Source organism: Sebastes umbrosus, chromosome 5 (assembly GCF_015220745.1).
Source record: "Sebastes umbrosus isolate fSebUmb1 chromosome 5, fSebUmb1.pri, whole genome shotgun sequence".
NCBI lineage: Eukaryota > Metazoa > Chordata > Actinopteri > Perciformes > Sebastidae > Sebastes > Sebastes umbrosus.
In genome coordinates this window covers 13615981-13637800 of record NC_051273.1, presented here as the reverse complement: position 1 = coordinate 13637800, position 21820 = coordinate 13615981, and the positions used below count along the sequence as shown (strand labels likewise).

Genomic DNA, 21820 nt, shown 5'->3' with positions numbered 1-21820 from the left:
AGAAGCTCCTCTCCAGTTGACCCAAGCAGAGACCATCGCCTCTGGCTTGTCACGGAGCGGAGAGTGATGCGGCTCTATGGCTCGACAGAGAGGGAGGCTCTGTACTGAGACAGCAGCAGCAGGTGCAGCTGTGACAGTTGCCGTGTTGTTGCTAGCCCCGCACTGTAGTCAAGATGAGGTTCACAGATGTAGCCACTCAGTGCAGTGGTTTATTGGCTGCCTGAAACAATGCATCTCTGTCAAGAGCAGCTCCTCCTAAGGCCATTTCAGTCTAAGAGTGCTCTGTATGAAACAAGGCGTAGAAAAACCTCATTCTGACACACAAGGTCAATTCTGCTCCACAGCAACACAATCAAAGCTCCCCCTGCTCTGCCAAAAACAAAACGAATTCCAACCTGGAGCAATCACCCTGAAACATGGGCCATATTCTCATGTAAAGGGATTTGTCTGAAGCATAATAATATTAATAATCAGAATATTATAATAATAATAGCTGTGTGTAAATTCTGCATAAATGTGTTTATTTAAAATTATCTAATAATTCTAATAACATAATTAGCACACATTTTTGTTCTAATTAATGCTACAAGCATTGTCACTGTTTGCAACACATTTCTGATGAATTATTACCAAGCCTCTCTCGTGCGCATGCTTCTTAAGTCAACCAAGTGCCACCCAAGGCTGCACTTTACCCCTCAGGTGCATCTTGCAAGACATGCATTCCAATCATGCGACACTTTCAATATATATATATATATCGCGCGCCTACGGAAAATGAATGGCATCTTTTTTTTTTTTTTCTTTTCTTTTGTGTGTATGGAGAGAAAGCAAACCTGGTTCCTTTCTTCAATTCAGACCCTCGAAGTAGTCGGCAAAGTCCAATCCAAGGTAGTGTATTGTTGAATCTCAGAGTGGTGGAGATCTGAGATAATATGACTATTGTTTTCCTGTAAAGCACCCAGTCTCTGCTTGTTCAATTACTGGAAGGAGCCTCAACGAGGGCGGTTAAATCATTTGCAGAGACATTATCTACGCAGAGAGAGAAAGACAGAGAAAGAGAGAGAGAGGGAGGGAGGGAGGGAGAGAGGGAGGGAGGGAGAGAGAGTGAGAGAGAGAGAGAGGAGAGAGCAGACATAGGGGCCAAACTTTAGTCTATAGAGGAAACAGAAACATTTTTTGTGGACCACACATGGAGGGTGCTGCGAGGATAAAAGCAGCAGGATTCATGATTCACTGCAGGAAATTAATAGACTAATACAGCTCTCTCTGTTTCAACGCCAAAAACCACATAACAAGATAAAATTGTTTTCATTACAGGTGATGATGGATATCTATGCAGATTACGAGCATGTACACAGGATTTACGAGCGAGCGACCTCAAAGTTCATGCTTCCTCACATATGTCGCCCGCGAACACAAACCAACTCTAAAGCGCTCGTCTGTCAGCGTGAGCAATCATTAAGAGATAATTTGATTGTTTTTTTTTTCCAACCACGGCTGTGTTTGATGTCTCTGGCATGGTAGCAATTGAGCAGACAATTATTTTGTTGATTAGCTTAGTTTTTAGCAAGTTACCATGCCTGTGATATTCCTCTGAAACTCCCAGACCAGACGCTCAACTCCATCTGACTTGGCAGCTCCCATTGCAAGAACAAAGCTTTCCACACTTCCCCCAACTAAATACTGTACAATAAAATATCATTTATCAAAAGACTCAGACTTTCAAACCAAACCACGTAACAAAATAAGCATATAGAGCAAAATATGCGGCGATGCATGCACTTTAAAAAGTAAGCGCAAACATTTAGATGTTATATGCATCTGGCAGGATTTCAACTGCAAAGTAGCCAGCACACACTGAGCTTTGGAGTGCATTTACTCGCATGTCTCATGTGTTTTTCTCACAGTTTGACTACTGTTTGGCGTATTTGATCATTCAAAATCAACGTTGCTTTGAAGACCGCTTTCCAACATACAAACTTCAATATATGTGAGCGCCTACGGTAGCGTCCCGAATTAAAGCGCTCTCAGTACATCAGTATTCACACACATAAGAAGAACTAGCGAATCACAACCCGCTCTTCGCTCCAATGTCACCCATTGGAAGATATCCTATTGGTGCTTTTTTTTAAATAGTTTTTATTGGTCGTTGCTACTTCCTCCTTTTGCATTCGGCATTCTGGGAGAGTATTTTAGTCTACTTAATTGCTAAATAATATTTAACTCAACATAATAGGTATGTAAATTATTTGACCCACCCATAAAAAAAAAAAAAAAAACTTAAATAAAAAAGTAATTTGAACAAAAGTAAAATGATATTCTAATGTTGAACACTGCTTACCACTTTTGCACTTCACTGAAACAATGTAAGTCTGAATATACTAAAGAACGCCCACAGACAAACATAAAATTATTCTTGGAAAAAATAAAAAGGCACAAGGAGTAAAACTTATCTCACTTACATCGAGTCACAATTGTCAAGGACAACAGCAGCCTATATAGAGGAAATATATTACTCTGGTGTGTTTACACACACCATCCCTTAAATAACAGCCCTGTCTTGTTGGAAAAAAAGGGGCTTTTAAGTGTGGAAGTGCTCCGCTCTCCTATAATCCAGCCGAGACATTACTCCTTCCCCTGGCAGACGTCCGCAGATCCCCCCTCTCTCCCAGCCAGGCCTTGCTCTCGGCTGCTGAGGCAGAGCCGCAATAACTGCTGTTTGCTCAGAGCCTTGCCTCCCAGGTTCTCCTCTGTCACACAGAAATTGAATATTTTCCCAAATAGTGTTGCAGCTGTGCACAGATAAGGACACGTCCTGTTCACAGAGCACAAAGAGTGAGACAGGGTCATTGTGTGTGTGTGTGTGTGTGTGTGTGTGTGTGTTGTCTATATTAGACAAGTCTTAATTGTCTTAATTATAAAAAGAATAAATCTAAAAAAATTAAATGAGAGCAAAAAAATAACTATCATGTATGAAATATAATTAAGAAAATAATTGTGTTTGTAATTTCCTTATTATCTTAAAAAAAATCCAAGTAATAAAAAATTATAATAACTCATGTGACTGCTCTAGTTTTTATCTGTAAAATAATAAAAAAAAAAATCCCACTATGGTGGTAAATTTGCAATATTGACACACGTATTGGGAGTGACCTATACACACACTGCTAATAGCACACAGCATGTCCTACCCGGCACCCAACATGACGCAAAACACACAAGCTCCGATCAGAAACCAGGCCAATGTGTCGCACCCAATCGCTTTATGACCAGAGGACAGATATTTTACGACCCAGTTTTTGCACTTTGCACTTTCTTTTCTTCTAAACGCCTTTTCAGAGAAGTACAAAAACAGAGATGCCAGATAGGCTCAGGGAGGCTGCCACTTAACCAGTACACACACAGAGAGCTGAGCGAGAGCCACCGGCTAATATCCGTGTTGTTTCTTGTCACCGGAGTCTGAATTGACCCTTACGTTCCGCCGCCTATGTCCTTGCTGTGTAATGTTCTGCTAGGAAATTATTTAGGCAAGCAGAAAGTTTCACCTGCCATTTCAGGGGCACCGAATCCCCCGCCGCACCAGAGGCCTTTGGCAAGTGGAAACAAATGTTTCACAAAATGGCAGGGAGGGGAACACGCTGGCGCACAGCGTTTTACTGATTGCCAATCGTAAAATAAAATCAGTCATGAAAGGGGAGGTTTCTTGGCCCACCAAAGGCCTGCGCGTTATATCAAATTGGCCATAGCTTTCTTTTACAGCCTTGTTTCTTCCCTCTAATAGGGAGCAGTTATCTGCACAGTATGACTCCATGTAGGTGGTTTAGCAACAGCAAGGACTTGCATCTGAAAACACAAACCCACAATTCACACGCCAAATAAGCAATGGGATGTAAATCTAAGTGATTTAACTCCCTGCAATCCGCCACTTCTGACGCATTCGCACAACCTCCGACAATCACTTGCTTTCATTTGTGCTATGGAGTCGCTAAAGTGGTGAATAAAGGCACAACATCCCTATACAGTGACACTATAGCGCAGACAATCCACTCAGCCACAGTGCAACCTTTAAATCAGTCATATGGACTTGACAATCGCTGCACAGACAAAGACAACAGGCAGATATCCACGCCTGTGAGAGGGTGCGTCACAAAAACAAAGTGAGCAAACTGGTCAGTGTGTGCACACTCTTATTGAATTAAATCAATACCAAATCAGCTTAATAAAGCCAGGGTGGAAGTGTTATAATTTAAAAAGGCTATGAAAGTCGCGTTCGTTATGATCTGTTTAGTGCACCAGTCAGATGTCCGTATAGCACAAAACCTCAGCAGCAGTTCTGGTGAAGGGGGGAAGATATATGGCAGCAGAATATGAAGCAACAGTCCGTATAATGTCACAAATTTTGACGCGTTCAACCCTCACTCACCCAATCACACTCACTGAGCCTTCTAAGGGTCTCCTGTGCTGCCACAGAGTGTCACATAAAGAGAATAGAGTGATACGTAGCACTTCGTCTGCCCCAAAACCCATATAGAAGTGTGCTGGACTGTATTGATCTGCGAGTAGAAGATGAACGCACAAGCAAAGAGGGGCAATCTGGTGCTCTGGCAGATCAAGAGCAGCTGCAGTTCTTTGAAACCGGACGCACTTCCACTGAAATGAGGCTATAGACTGAGAAAGGTACTCTCTTTCTCTCTCTCACGCTGGACTCTACGGGAAAACGCTCATAATGGCATGCTCGAGCTGGAGGTATCAAACACTGAGACATCTGAGAAGATCCTTCTTTAAACCGCATTCACAAGTTGTTTGTGTTATTTCCAATGAGCAGCGGTTTTCACAGGCGCTGACAAACTAAACAATTATGTATTAAGTAACAATTAATGCTCTACAATGCATGTTTAAGAATTTACAACTATTATTGCGCTATAACCAAATGTTTTTTCACCAACACTAGTTCCTCTTTGTGAGTCACTGTACAATTACCCAGTTGTACATATTCTCTCACACAAACAAATACAAGTGAGATTATGATATACACAAGATGTCATACGGACCTACTTACAAGAAAGAAGGGATATACACAAGTTACCAGCTCACACACTCACTCCCAAGCCTCTCAGCCTCAGCCAAAACCAGTGGCAGAAAATACGACTCCTTCCATTGTGTAAAAGAGGCTCTGACCACTTTGATATGCTAATGCGCTCCTTCCAAACAGCTGGAATTTGCACTTTGCATTAATTCAAACATTTTTTTTTTATGCACAAACACGTGAAAATGGAGTCCCCCTAATAAAAGAGGCTTGGATAAGAAGTGTGTAGCTCCTCTCCTGGAGCCCCGATTGAAGCGTGTATTAGCTTATTTCTTACACATTCCTGAAAACTCAAATAGGCTGCCTTTGTATTTAGCTGAATGTCACTTTGTTATGTATGGCGAGGGAGATAAAGCCACTTCATCCTCCCCACACACACACTATTCTTTTGTTTTCCAGCTTTTCAAGGAAATAGTCTTGGAAAAGGTTGCGTCTATTCAATCAGGACTGGATTTAAATGCGTATAAAAAAACTCACATTTTAAAGTTACTGTATATTCTTATGAACAGCTATGATGACTGGGTTCAATTGAGACCAATGAGACACATTCATTCACTCTAATCCAGGCAGGAATTTGTAGCTCCCTCTCTTAAAACCAGACAACCGAAAACAAAAAAAAAGCTGAGGGGGCATGTGAAGACCGGGGCTAAATTTATCCCAATCCGCTGATCGATCCCTGCAGATTGCTGCTGTGCTCCGGGCTGCCATGCATCAGCGGCTGGCCGCGGTGTGCTTCTCTTTCTCGGGGCCAGGAGAGGCACACACACCGCACCGCATGTGCGCTCCTGCTGCTGCCTACTCTTTAACACATGGCTGACAAGACGCGTTCGGAATCGGTAGGCCTAAATAATAAATGTGCAGTAAAAGGATCTAATTTTACAGCCACTCTGCGCCAATTGGGTTTGAGTTAAGTCTAAGCACCCAAATATCCCCAATTTTTTGCATGTTTTCATTTTTTATTTCTCCCTTTAAATGATTTCTATGACATTTCCAACGCCTGTAGCACTACTACATCACAAGCTTTGGCCAAAACTAAGTATTAACACTGGTAGGCGAGCCTTGACTGATTTCTTTCATTCTTTGGACAAATAGACTAGCCCCAATTAGAATGGATTAATGCTCTCAAGAATCACACCGACATCGCTTCTCAGGTCACAGCTTCCAGCATAAATCCCCTATTCAAACCAACAAGACCATCAGTGGATTTAAAAAGAACAAAAAAAAAAAAAAGCCTCATGACTAGCACCACCAACAAACTACACTTCAACTCTGGAGGCATACATTCCAATTAAATGGTGCTTTACATGTTCTGGTTCACACAAACTGCTCTGCTCCCACACTTCTTCTTCTTCTTCTTCTTTTTTTTTTTTTTAATAGTTTCCATTCAACCCAAACAGATCAATCCACATCTGGTTATGTTTTGATTAACCATTTTTTTTTCAATTATCCATTTAAATTACTACAAAAGGAAGAAGTGCTTTCTTTAAAAGCCTTTATTCAGTGTTTCAAACCTTGAATGAAATATGACCTTTCTTTTAAAGTAGCTAAAATACACTTTAGTGATGTGTTTCTATTATTATTTAAAATTAAGTGTAGAAAGCAAAAATGCAAGGCTGTGAAGTGGCCTGAGCAATGAAAGAAAAGTTCACACCAACTTGTCAAAATAGCCTGCTGCTGCTTGCTGCTGCTGCTTGCTGCTGCTGCTGCTGCTTAGGGGTCTGATTTATTAAAGTGGTGATGAGGCTTACAAAGGTGTCAAAAAGGAAACTTACCTTTTCTGGAAAAGCAGTGAAGCCAAACAGGTTGAAATGAAGTCAGTCAGTAGGGGGGGGGGGGTGTGAATTGTAAAAAATTAAAAAAAAATTAAAAAAAATGTTTTTTTTCAGATTGTGGAAATAAGAGAGTCCTCTGCAGGTTTGCAGGTCTGAGGCATGCTCCCCTTTAATCTGGGACACAAGCTGGCTTGCTGGTTTGCTCTCTGGATGTCTCTCAAGGCTGCAGGTCCAACTCTCAGCCCGTACATTCCCCTGCTGCACCGGACACACACACTTCTTCCATGGCAAGGTGTTGCTCTGGAGCCTCAGTCCTGACTCATCATCATCATCACCACCACATCTGAACGTCTCATCTATTCTCAGCTCCTCTCCTTTTCCACTCCAAGAAGAAGAGGAGAAGAAGAAGGAGAAGAAGGGACCCACAACAAGAGAGTGACTGAGAGGGGACAGAGAGTGTGGGGCTTTTTCAGTGTCTGTTGAAAAGAGAGTGGAGAGAGAAAGAGAGAGAGAGAGAGAGAGAGAGAGGACCGATGTGTCCTGCTCTACTTTAACCCGCCGATGTCGCTCTCTTCTGTGGGTAAGTTTCAGCGGCTCGCCTCTGGAGAAGGATCCCGCTCACAGTTGTTGTGTTGAGACACTTCTCGGTTGGTGGAAGCAGCGCAGAAGGAGCGGGGCTTTCAGTAAACAGCGCCAGTGCAGAGAGGAGAGGAGAGGAGAGGAGAGGAGAGCAGGCTGCCCGTCTGCAGGAGCCGTCTGAGCTGGAGCCGGAGGACTCCACCAAAACACGACATGGAATCCACATCCGCGCTGGCTCTGGAGTTCTAGTTCCTCTCTATGTGTGTGTGTGTGTGTGAGGCAGAGAGAGACTAATCACATCAACTTATTATCATCATGCACCAGCAGCTCAAGAGATACGTCATTCAGAGAGGAAGAGGAGGTTATCAATACATTTTTGTCCCCTTTTTTCTGTGCATAATAAAAGACGCACTACTGCCTTCCTTTTTGGGAGCATGAGAGAGGCCCACTGCTCTGTCACAGTAGGCAGTCCAGCCTATTCAACCAATGACAGAGGACTTATTCTACTGTAATAGTATCGAGCATCAAAGGGAACATGCAAAGTACAGACATACCCCCCCCCTTTTACACTCCACTCCTCACTCCCATTTGGCCCCCCACAGGATAACACACTGGCCCGGGCAGTGTAGTGGTCAAGCCGCTGCTGCTGCTGCTGCTGGTGTGTGTGTGGAGCCAAGCTCTCTCTCTCTTAAATTGTGTGTTTTTTTCCCCCTTGCATTTTTTTTTTCTTCTACATGATTCATGACACCATTCAGCAGTCAAGGGGATTTTTGTCAAGCTGCTGTGGCTTTGACCCCTTTAACTCGTTATACTGTATGTTAACGTTGGTGGTCCACGATTCATATTCACAGTGTGATTACAGTTGGATCAGTACAAGATGTCCATACGGGACGTTCCCAGTTTTGTAATATATGATTTAAGTTTCCCCGCTCGTAAAAGCTCAAAATATTTGACTCCCAAGTTCGAAAATCTAATTTTCAACACAGCTGCTATTTTTCATATTTTCATTATAGGGTTTTCTATCTTTTAAATCAGAATATGAAAAAAAAAATAATAAGCAAAACATTCCTGCATTTGGTGAAGAGTCGGAGCATGTTATGATCTGGTTGAGGAATTCAGTCCAGAAACATTATCAGGCAGGACGTGGGTACACACCTGGCTTCAATAAAAACTGTCTCTCACCCACTATGTGGAAATGTGGAGTTGAGTCATGCTCGCCAGGTGAAGGTGAACGCAGCGGAGGGGCAGACTTGTGTTTTCATAAGCATAATTTTACATAATAATACAGGCGTTCTTTTTTTTTTTGCAAGGGACAAAAAAGAGAAAACAGATGTAATAAAAGGTCACCCGGTGGCAGGCGTCCATATCTGGAGAAATGTTTATTTATAAGCCGAGACTAAAAACACATGTGGTGTCTCTATGGCTGCAGTGTTGAACAGCTTAAACTGCCATTTTGCATGAATTCATTTGAATCTGCTTCCTCAGATTGTCAACAGAGGGCATTAGACTTGTATTGCCATATTCTTCTGAATGAGCATAAAATCATTGAAAAGTAAAATTCGCAGGCACATTAAATATAAACAGGTGAAGACAGAGATATCAGTATGAATCGCACAGTAATTACAATTATTTTGCTAATTATAGGCCACCTTGTGTGTGTGACCCCAGCCTGTGCAGTCATTTCTTTGACGAGTCGCAGCGGCTGCTCATAAATTGTTTATGTGCAAGTGTTTATGATAAACTGTGATATAATCATATCTTGCAAAAGCGGCACAATATTGCACGTAATCACTCACCAAATGGTGCATGAGAAATGCTGGCTCCTCTGCGCAGCCCAACAAAACATTCAGAAGGTGAAAAACAAGGACAGGAATTATGACAGCATTTCAAAATAAACTCCAACAAAAAAGAAAATGTAAGTATGTTTTTGCAGGATAGTAAAGATGTAACCGCAGGGTTTTTCTGTTTTTATATCAGTTGAAAATGATGGCAGATGCTTTGGACGGACCTCAGTCATCCATGGTGAGAGCAAACATGTCCCCCCCGTTTCCCATGTGGCTCCGAGTCTGCCTCTTAACCTTCAATTGTTCACCTAACAATGCTTATTGGTTCCTTCCCAAAATTTTTGCACATGATTGACATTTCAGGCACACATGACCAGTCACAGGACCGTTCCTGATCCCCCCACCAACAAATCATCCTCTCGCTAGATGACGGACAAAGATTTGGCCAGGTTATATGCTTCAGAGCACAATTAACAAAGCCACGTCCAACCTCGATCACTCAATCATGTGTTCATTAAGTGTTTTTGACCTTTATTTTGAAGTTCTGTTACATTTTACTGGGCTTGACCTCGACATACACGAACAGAGTTTGCTTGTGTCGTGTACTTGTGTTATCGACGTGACCGACATAATCAAAATGTGTTGAACTGCTCCTCTAACAGCGACATCATTTAAAGGTCTTATTGATAACATTTTTATTTAGAGGATTATATATATATATATATATATATATATATATAAAAAAAAAGAAGAATACATCCACAGAGCCTTTAGAAAGGTGCAGAATAAAAGTATTGCTTTTTCCTGAAAAAAATTGATTGTGAAATAATCATTTTAAAAAGAATTGGCGGGTCCAAAATGAATGTTTTGTTTACCTCTGTGGAAGATATCTGACGTTTGGTTTCGACTTTTAACAAAGCTTGTGAGCCAATAGCAAAACAACGTTGGTATCACGTGGTTTATCTGGGTAGCCAGTGTGGAAATAACGAATAAATGGCTGAGAATGACAGTAAGTGCCTATCAACGACTTGTTGTGAAGTGAATGCAATGGAACGGGTGAAGGAGAATGCGACATCTAGTGGCTGAATGTTATCATTAGCACCTTTAAGCTTACAGTTTACTAAATGGTGCTGTGCAAAGCGCTGCGAATCAGCTTTAGAACAAGGCTGCATTTCTTCTTGTCACATCTCTCCCAGCCGCCAGAGCAAAAAGTTCAAAGTGAAGCTTCAAGTATGTGAACTGCGAACCAGTGATGTTTCTTTTCCCCGCTTCGTTTGCATGAAACCCAGCAGCTTGATCTGCTCCAAAACCAAGTCAAACTCCGCCGCATCACAACTACGCCGACATCCCTCCGTATTCTCTCATCAATTTAGTCAAGCCGGCTGTAGTGGTCTCCTTGGATATCAAACTCTCGGAGTAGACTCATAATCAAAGAAGGCCTCTCTACACAGCGGAGAGACTCGGTTAATATTTATGTAGCCATGGGCAACTATGCAGCGTGGGGGTTTGACCCGACTCCTGCAGCACCTCGAGGAGCGGCCCCGTTTCTGCACTGGTTGAACTGGGCACAGAGCTTATTTAGGGAAGCAACAGGACTTGCATAGGCGTATTAAAAAAAAAAAACTGCAGTGTCATTAGGTATAATGTTATTTTTGTAAGTTTGAATAAGCTTTTCTGTAAGTCGTGTATGATGATGTTGAATTTTAACCTGGGGCTAATGTGGTAATAAATAATATAGAATTTAATGTAGGGCTACCAATCGATTAAAATATTTTATCGCTTGTCCATGATTAATCGCAAATTAATCACACATTTGTATCTGCACAAAATGTAACTTAAAGGAAGAAGTAAAGTAATCTAAAGGGACTATTTTATACAGGCTACTCTTACATACAGTAGAACAGTATGTCTATAACAGTGAGTCATTTTTTAAGATCATATGTTGTGTGTTAAATCTGTCATTCAAATAGTTTTTTATTAATAAATAGGGTTGTCAATCGATTCAAATATTTAATCACGATTAATCGCATGATTGCCCATGATTAATCGCGATTAATTGCAAATTAATCGTACATTTTTTATCAGTTCAAAATGTAGCTTAAAGGGAGATTTGTCAAGTATTTAATACTCTTATCAACATGGGAGTGGGCAAATATGCTTGCTATATGCAAATGTATGTATATATTTATCATTGGAAATCAATTAACAACACAAAACAATGACACATATTGTCCAGAAACCCTCACAGGTACTGCATTTAGCATAAAAAATATGCTCAAATCAACACTGCAAACTCAAGCCCAACAGGCAACAACAGCTAACAGTGTGTCAGTGTTCTGACTTGACTATGACTTACCACAAACTGCATGTGATTATCATAAAGTGGGCATGTCTGTAAAGGGGAGACTCGTGGGTACCCATAGAACACGTTTTCATTCACATATCTTGAGGTCAGAGGTCAAGGGACCTCTTTGAAAATGGCCATGCCAGTTTTTCCTCACCAAAATTTAGTTTAAATTCTGAGCATTATTTAACCTCCTTTGCGACAAGCTAGTATGACATGGTTGGTACCAATGGATTCCTTATGTTTTTTAGTTTCATATGATGCCAGTATCTTCACTCTAGCTTTAAAACTGAGCCCGCTACAACTTAAAAATCGCAAATTACGTTAATGCGTTAAAGAAAGTAGTGGCGTTAAAATGAATTTGCATTAACGCGTTATTATCGCGTTAACTTTGACAGCCCTAATTTAAAGCTCTCTACTAATGTTTTGTATTTTGTCTTGCGTTTAAATATAGATTTTGACAAGAGCTGAATATTACCTTCATTCTCTCCGCTTTACTCAAGTACGTGAAACTAGACAGAGTGCAGGTTGACACAGACATTATTTTGTTTTGACTTTGCTGTTGGGGTTAATTAAAAATGAATGGATTGCCATATGTTAATGAAAAGATGTTTTTATGTGTTTTTAACTTGCTCGTTGACTACTTGTTAATCTGTTGAGTGTTTTTTCTCAAGGCTCATATTTCGAGTTAAATACAATATCAATAGGGTATTTACACCGGCGATGTATCTGACCCAAAATCAATAATGGATAAAAGAGTCAGATTGTATTGGTCTCCCTCCCCCTTTTCTCATTAAACAGACCTAAGAAAGGCAGCCCAAGCAATCAACTTCTGTCTAAATGTAAATCAACATGTGTATGCCTGTGAGGCGGCACACCAAGTAAAATATTATCAAATCAAGTCCCAATGAGTGATCTCATCATTCTGCTCAAATTTCAGTTATTTAATCACTCCGTCTGTCCAAAAACGCTACCATAGCCGGTCCCCCCTAAGAGGGCCCAGGACTTATAATTGACCCAGCAGACAGGAAGCAATTAAAAAGAAGTCAAACACATGAGGGGCTTTGAGATCAAATTTGAAAAAAGCAAGGTCCAGCATGGGCATGTTGGGCTCTGGCTTGCACAACTGTCAAATAAGTTGAGTGTTAAAAGACCACACTACATAAACAAATCCTTTTCAGAAAACAGTGTCACGGAGTAAACATTAAAGAGTCGTCTAAACTGTGTTCTCTAATCAAACCTTTTCAGAAATAGACTTTCTGGTACAAAACAGCCTTTTGCTCCCTTCTGAGGTTTGATGTATGAGACACATGTTGGTTTGAACAAGCTTAGGATATAGGTGAGGAATCTCTATTCGACTGTTTTGTATGGAAACTTAGCCAAGTGGAAACAGATGTGCCTCACTTGTGACCTATAAAAAATGATATATGGTCACAAGTAATAAGGTTCAGCAGAGGCCAGCGGTTCCAATTTGCTTCACTTTGCCGTGTCGTGCTCTGCGTTGTGTAAATGTGGACGTATTTTTCAAACAAAAAGATGTGGCATTTTCACTGTAAACCAAGCGAATGCTCAGTATACTTTCAAAATGACTGGGCTGAAAGAAAGATCCATTTATTCGTGATTGCAACACATTTGAAACTACAGGCTTTCTGTCCAGCACAATGTTATCACAATTATAATCCATCACGTTGACATATTATAATTCAAGTTGTTCGGCAACAGGGAACATCTGTGATGTTCTTTTCACTTCGATATTTTTCAAGGAACACTAAAAATAATAAGCTAACATTTTTTTTTGCGCTGTTATTTTTCAATTGTCTCCCACAGATTTAAAAACAATATATCCCCATAATATTCCCCCAGCGCTCAGGAAAGTGTAGAACTCCAGATGTGTTACGCCAGTTGCAATAATGCATCAATCAAATGCATTAAAAGGAAAAAAATATGTCTTCAGTTTAGCGAAAATAAGGCTTCATAGCATGATTAATGTTCACGCATTTTCAACAGAGCCCTACATTAACTCAAAAGAACCCTAAATAATGAGTTTCTGATAGAACTAAACAAAATCAAAACAAAAATGACCTTCCTACGCCTCAAAGGACAAGAAAGGCTCAAAAGCACTGATGTAGAGGAGGAGTAGGTCAGTGTGAAGAAGACAATGCTTCAAATGCCTTTACCTGGACAGACAATAATAGAAATCAACTTTATTAGTGAAGTGTGCCGAGGATAATCTGTCTGCGTTAATACCCTCAAGTAGGAAGAGGAAAACGCCTTCAATTGTTCTCTCTAATGAAGATGAATACTACACTGCAAAGACAGAGGGAAATACGTGACCTCACCAGTCCCTTTAGAGGTCAATAATCTTTTACAATAATTGCCTGAATTTTTAATTGAAGCAAAATCTTACTTAAGCATTCATCATTGTGGACAGACATTCCTCCCTTCAATTTTGCATTCCGATTAATTCCACTAATTTAAAAGTAACTGCTTTGTGCCAGTATAAAGGAACACAATTATAAGTTTTAAATACATATAGCTTATTTCCATAAGACATGACTGTTCTAAATACTGAGGCTGCTCACCAAGGCATTTAAAATGGCCAAATTTATGCTGGCTATTGCTCTAGATGCTTATTACCGAGTCAACAACAATCTTTGAAGGTCTTTCAATTTGTCAAAACTTGCACATATGACTAAACAACTTGTTCTTGAGGGCTGATTACTTTTTTAGAGGTGTGTTTTCCAGCCACACGCCTCAGGAGGCACAAGCTTTTGCAAATATGCAAGGTCGTATGTAAATACTGCCAATACCAGAAGCACATTATTTAATACACATCCTTTAATAGGTCTGGAATTGCACTCGTCCAATTCATTTGACAGAACTGTTTATTAAGCCAAATTAGTCCGAATGAAATCTTTCCAAGCCAATCAAATAGTTTGCTTGATTAGTGGTGTGTTCTTCCTGGCGTACTGAAGAACAGATGAATCCAATAGGGGGGGAAAAAAAAGACAGGGAAAGGAAGGGCAACTCCAATTTCTGAGGACAATGAACTAAATTGTTCTGTCCCAATTTCTCAAGAGATACTTTGTAATCACGGCTAATTATTGTTGCATGGTAAAGTGGGAGAGGAACAATAGTCGTTGTTCCAGACTTTCCACGAGTTTGCAAAATTAAGAGATATTCTGAAGATTTACAGAAGTTCCATCACGGCACACCTGAGACACGTTCAACACTGCAGAGGACTAAAATAAAAACAAATCTCTATTGATTTTTCTTAATTTTTCTCAACTTTTTATATTCCAAACAACACACTGCACATAGTTCTACCTCAGGAGTTTATCAGACACTCATTCACTTACAGATTAAATATACCAGTGTGTAGTGGTGGAGGATGTATTAACATGATAAGAAATAGTGTCAATACTGCAATATAAAAACACTTAATTACATGTAAAGGCATTGAAAAGATGCCTTCAGGAAAAGTATGCAAGTATTAGTAGCAAAATATCAATATTAAAGTATTAAAAGGGCTCCTGTGTCATACTATCAATGCATTATTATTACTGATTCATTAACGTGTAAATTGCCATTAATTGTTGTAGTTGGTTGAGGTGTTGGATGTTATCCAAAGGGACTATTTTATACAGGCTACTCTTACATACAGTAGAACAGTATGTCTATAACAGTGAGTCATTTTTTAAGATCATATGTTGTGTGTGAAATCTGTAAAGTAGCCTAACTAGTAACTAAAGCTGTGGAATAAATGTAGTGGAGTAAATAGTAGCATGAAATGGAAACACTCAAGTAAAGTACTTCCAATTTGTACTCAAGTACGGTACTTGATGATATATCATTATGCAATAGCTCACAACGTGTATGTTGGGATTATATCACAGCTAAGGGGCGTTGTTCGGCGAACACGAAACCAAGAATGGCAATATGAAAGTTATAGACACATTCCCATTCAAGTATTTTTTTATTAATAAATAGAACTGTCAATCAATTAAAATATTTAATCATGATTAATTACATGATTGCCCATGATTAATTGTGATTAATTGCAAATTAATCGTACATTTTGTATCTGTTCAAAATGTACCTTAAAGGGAGAAGTATTTAATACTCTAAAAAATATGCTCAAATCATAACATGGCAAACTCAAGCCCAACAGGCAACAACAGCTGTCAGTGTGTCAGTGTGATGAAAATGGCCTTGACAGTTTTTCTTGCCAAAATGTAGTGCAAGTGTCCTTTGCGACAAGCTAGTATGACATGGATTCCAATGGATTCCTTAGGTATTTTAGTTTCATATGATACCAGTATCTTCACTCTAGTTTTAAAACTCAGCTCGCAACATCCTCCGAAATATTGATTGCATTAATGCGTTAAAAAAATGAGTGGCGTTAAAATGATTTGCGTTATTATCCCGTTAACTTTGACAGCCTTATTAATAAATAATAATGTTCACAATAAAATAAGCCCTCTTGCCTGCACATAGTGAGGCAGTTGCTATAGGTAGTTGCTATGGAACGTACACTAGCAGATAGGTCTTTTTTCAACACATGCTAGCGTTATATTGATTTCATTATTTGGCCCTTTACTTACATTATTGTATGTTGACATTTATTGCTCAACCACTGAAAAACTATACAGCGTCAGAAGGATGACTTTAATAACTGCTTGTACTAGGCTTGTCTTTTTTTTTTTTTTTAGGTGGAGGTTTGTAGCTTGGCGTGGCGACGATGTTGCTCCACTTTTCTCCGGTTGCCAATCCACTTACAGCCACAATCTCTCTGGTGTCAAGACCCGCATCAGAGTGGTGCTGCAGAGGCAATGGTTAGTGTATTTCTGCTGCTTTCCTGCTTGCTTGCATATTCGGGGCAACATTGTGGAACCTCCTCTTTACGTAGAGCTGCATGACATTTAGCATGTGGATTGTTTTTTTGGAGATGGGCACGGCTCAATCATCTCCTCCATAGAAGTTTTAGCCGCTAACTTTGTATCTGTAACCTGTTCCGTGACCCTGTCGCTAAGCAACCATGACAACACATTACTCCAACGTTTTTTTTCTCAGACGCGGACTGACACTGAAAATGCAAAGATTACGCATCCATGTGGGTATTATATTAATGCTATGAATCAGATTGCTTGATTTGAGCTACCTATTTTAGAATTACAGTCAAATACTGCCAGTGTGAAATAGTGATGAGATTTTTGGTACATCAGACAAAGCCCTTTTTGTTATGAGTTTCTGTCAATGATGCAAAAGAAAAACTATGGATCAAAGAGAAATGTCTCAGTGTCTGTATAGTTTCTCACCTATTGTGCTTTGACTTGCCTTCATTTGATTCCTCCAGAGAGCTTGTGTTATAAACTCTGTGTGGGTGATTTTTCACAAAATTTTCTCAATAGCAACCCTCTGAGAATCAAATAATCTTTAGATAAATACCACTTGGATTAGACAGCATTTGTCAAATTCTTCAAAGCTAGCTACCTCACATTCTTCTGCATTAAGAGGAAATTAGTCAGAGACGTCAGGACTAACATAAATACCTCTATGAAAGACGCAGAATAAGGGGTCAACATAATAAATGCAATAAATGTTCCACGGGCAAAAGGAAATGGAAAAAATGGAAATGTGCGATGGATCCCATCCCTTTTTCAGATGATGGGATAGGCTTGCCATGTTTAACCTAACGCTGGGATGTTTGATTAACTGTGTTAATCATTTCCCATCTGCACTGAGCCCCTGTCTCTGCCTTTTGATTAAATTCCGACTAGTCTTGCATTGTTCATTATGTGTACTTGTCAAATAATTGACTGCTTGAAGGCAAAAAAGAATGTACGCCTTTCAATCTTGATGAGGAAGTGCTTTAATATCATGTCATTCACTTTGCATGGCAGGTCCAAGAGACAGAGGGAGGAGTACCTCGCCAGCACAACCTCGGGTGGGGGGAGTGGGGGGATAAGGTTATCAGGAATCTGGCCTGTCTGGTTTTCAACAACCTCTTTCTCCCGGAGGTTCATGTCCAGGGTCAAACACACCGAATTGTGCTCCGGCTAATACGGAGGACACATGACTGGAATTCAATTCACAGCATGATCTCAAATGATGGTGTAATAGAAGAATTGTAAGGTTAATTGAAATGTCTTAAATGGTAATTATAAATATTGTTTAAGCATGCTGTAGGTGTAACAGAACAGATTCAAGGCTCACCATTCGTTTCTATTAATCCAAAAATATGTCATATACCATAGATCTTCACACTATAGAATTCCTGAATACCATTTCAGGTGTCTTCTTTTCATATTCAAGAATTTCCTATGCTAACCTCCTTTTTAATTACTTCACAGCACAAGTAAATCAAATCATAAAGCTGTCAGCCTTCACTAAGAACTCAGACCTGCCGCGATAATGACACCAGCTCCATGCTGTGCTATTCCTGGGGTTAAGGGTGTGTATCTCCAGGCTCTTCAGCACCATCTTTGCTCGCGGCTCTTAATACAGTCTTGTTTGTATAGTCTTTAATAAAGAAGCACACCACTTTGTATGCATGTGCGGCCGACTGACAGGCGCTCTTTCCCTCCTCAAGGATAAACGGGAACCACACACTCAACGCGATTAGCCTCAACATAAGTATAACTCAGCTGAAGTGAATGTGGAATAAAAGACAGTAAGCAGGGTTTATGGTCATGTTAGACTGTTTTGAAACTCCGTTATGAGCCATGATCACCACATCTGTGTGAATAATTCATTCATAAAAAGCTTGTTTCCAGCAGTCCCAGTCAAATCACAGTTCCACAAGAATTGTCTAATGATGGACTTTTAATATTATGGCTGCTTCCCCTCAATTGCTATGGCAACATCCTAACTTGCCTTGCCAGGCTGCGAGGTTTGTACTACATTACATCTTGCTCCTTTTCACCTTTCAAACTGCAGCCGCCAAGATCACAGAGGACCCAGTTTCAGTTAGAGTGCATTTTTCAGATAAAATTATTATGTCATTGACAGAAAAAGCACCAAGAATTTGTCTGTGTTGAAGGAGAATGTTGAATTCCATTTCAGACACTATTAGCTCTCAAAATGAAGTAAACAAACACAGTTTTAAACCGGCAGCAACCTCCGGGTCTGAAAAGTGAAGCGAATGCGGAAGTGCCTTAAACTTGCATTCTTTCTAACAGCCAGCAGGGGGCGACTCCTCTGGCTGCAAAAATAATCTGATTGTATAGAAATCTATGAGAAAATGACCCTACTTCTCACTTGATTAATTACCTCAGTAAACATTGTAAACATGAGTTTATGGTCTCAATCGCTAGTTTCAAGTCTTCTTCAATACAGCATGATGTTCATTTAGTAAAATGATGGTCCCATTTAGAGTCAAATAGACCATAAAGCAGGGTATGCTTTAGGGTGTGGCTACCTCGTGATTGACTGGTCGCTACCACAGTGTTACCCATTTCACAGCACGTTTTCAGTTCATGAAAGTTAATTATAACATTTTGATCACCTAAAAATGTCTTGTTCAGTTCGGTTGTACTTAGCTCCACCCTCTCAAGTCACTTCTGGTTCCAAAAAACCAAGATGGCGACAGCCAAAAACCAAAATGGCAACGACACAAAACCAAGATGGTGATGACCAAAAACCAAGGAGGGTGGAAAGTGGAGATGTCATGCGTCCTCAACGCGTCATGTCTTTGGGTTACAACACATGCACAGTAAAATCTGGTCTTCACTCGCTGACATTGAGCCAATCTCAACGCACGGCCGCAGCTCCGGTTACGCTGCGCATATGTTAAACCCCATACCCCAAGACCTGTACCCCAAGACCCTCTTTCAATAGGCCTTGCCAAAAACCAAGATGGTGACGGCCAAAATGCCGAACTCGAGGCTTCAAAACCGAAGTCAACAAACCAATGGGTGACATCATGGTGACTACGCACTTCTTATATACAGTCTATGATTGTAAACCAGAATGTAGTCAGATGTCCTTGTTAGGATACAGAGACCAAAACACAGCGAGGCTGATTAAATAGAACTGCAGCGAGAGAGAGAGATGGGCGAGTATGTCTGTGTTTGTGTGTGTGGGAGGTTCTCCCCAAATTACTAGAGTGAACCCATAGGTCACTGGTTTGTCATGGTAAACATAAGCCGTTGGAATTGAGTTCAGGAGCTTTCCCACCATCGCTCCGAGGTGGCGAAGGCTCAGCCACCGCTGCATTCTTGTGTGTCTTACCATTAAGACCCAGTGAATACCTTGATGACAATGGTCATGTGGTCAATGAGGAGGCAGCAGTGGAAGCAGCTCAGACTTGGGCAAAGGGTGAGCACTCGGGAATGGACTCATTAAGTCACAGCTGTTGTGTTCGGAACAATGAGGCTGGGACTCTTCTCAAACCTCTCCAGTACCCAAACATTAAAAACCTCAGCAGAAGGTAGGGGGGATCTGACAACGAGTAATTGTATCTTAACTTTGTCTCTTAGGACTTAGTAAATATTTATAAGTTTTTGTGTCCAAGTTTGAGAGATATTAGACACAGGAAGGTCTTACTTGAATAGGCTTACACCAGTCCAAAACTGTGCCTCTTTCTTGTTGCACAAAGTACACAATAAATGGAGAAAACATTTAGTATTTTTATTTGATCGTCTTATCTCCCATCTGTATATCTCAAGTGATTCAAAGCCAACCTTGCCTTTGAATTCAAAATCCCACTCGATCCCACGCCTCATGTCGACACAGTAAGAGGAAGCCAAAAAAGCAAAGCCAGTGACCTCTCCGTGGTTTGGGGGTCTCAAAATTATAACGCCCTTCCTTTCTTCACAAAGCAGTCCCCTGCTGCTGCAGCCTTGGTACTGCAATGCCAACACCATTGCACTAGATTGGATTAGAGAGACAACTAACTGAGATGGAGCCCAGGCTCACCACCAGTCCTATTTCTCATGTAAATGCAACATCGGCTCATGGTGCCCTACATAATAGAATGGATACAACACAGTAAAAGGTTCCTTTGTCTGCAAAATTACAGAAAGTGACATCAGTTGGTGTTATCTTATTCTTTTTTGTTCACTTTTGTAAAACTCTAAAAGCGCCTGGGAAATAACCAGAGGAGTGAGCGCCTGTCTCATGTCATAGTGTATTACCCTGCTGGAGGTTTTCTTAGAGCGCTGAACTCTGGATTTGTTCTCTGTTTCCTTTTTCCTTTCCGTCCTGGAGTCGGCGGTGTTTGCTTTGGAGCTGACAGTTGACGTTTTAGGATTCCGGAAGCCGGCCCACCAGCAGGCATGAAATCTTAACCTGTAACAACAAAGTCGATACGATCAGCATTTACGCTAATAGCAACAATGACAACCTGGCCCTTAAATGCTAAAAAAGAGGTTGGTAAAATTTAAACTTGTCTTTAATCCTCATCAGGAAAGTGTTTTGCAGCAGTATTTTTCAAATGCATGGCTTTAAAAACAAATAAAAACTGCATAAACAGAGAGAATGGGTGCAGGAAGAGCCAAAGAGACTCACGCGCAGGTCATCAAATCCCAGAATTCACACCTCGTCACTTCAGAAGCCAAAAGTCAAGAAACCCAGTCTCCAGCTGAGAGAAGAGCTAACTTCCACTTAAATATTTATTTGCGTTTAGGTGTCTGTTTAGGTGTCTGCAGATACGTCCTGTTTCTTTCCAGCTTGAGCGAGATCACGACCGCACATCTTCACATGACCCCTCGTCACTCAAGACCTTTCTCGCATTTTCATAACAAGGTCCACCTGGATCCCATCACCAGAAGTCACCAGAGCGGCTTGTCTGGGCAAAATGTAATTAAAGTTAGTGGTTTCACATGTAATTATCACAACAAAGTCCGGGGCCTTGTGCGCCCCTGAGTACTTTGTTGAAAAAAGAAACCAATGTTTGTGTTTATCTTTTCGAATTAGCTGGAACCCGACTTTAAAATTAACTCGGATCTCTGAGGGTCTCTTTTTTTTTAATCATCGCAAATCCTCTCTAACACATGCGTTCATGCTTCGTCACATGCCTGTGCTGAAGCCTCTCTAAATCCTCACGAACTTGTAGTTTGTTTAAAGTGAGGAGCAATATGATAAGACATCTCCTGAGAGGTGGGAGTCAGCTGCTCGGTCCCGCTGCAGTTAAGTGCAGTGGTGTGTATTGGTTAAGCTGGTATTGGACCATCTCAAATTTGCCCCTTGGTGTCAGATAAGCACACCCCCCCCCCCACCTTCAACATAAGCACACACACACACACACTGCTAA

General features: G+C 40.6%; 1 protein-coding gene across 42 annotated transcripts in view; it reads right to left on the bottom strand.

Moving 5' to 3' along the window:
- adgrl2a (adhesion G protein-coupled receptor L2a) overlaps positions 1–20801 on the bottom strand; it is a 118612-nt gene extending 97811 nt beyond the window's left edge. For 7 of the 42 annotated variants that reach the window (XM_037769350.1, XM_037769356.1, XM_037769352.1 and 4 more), the window contains exon 1: positions 6859–7823. The gene's annotated coding sequence lies outside the window, so the exon portion shown is untranslated. Of the gene's footprint in view, positions 1–833; positions 1030–6858; positions 7858–20702 lie in introns of those variants that run through there. The other 35 variants (XM_037769327.1, XM_037769334.1, XM_037769331.1 and 32 more) reach the window with 14 other exon arrangements.
- Positions 20802–21820: the final 1019 nt, after the last annotated feature.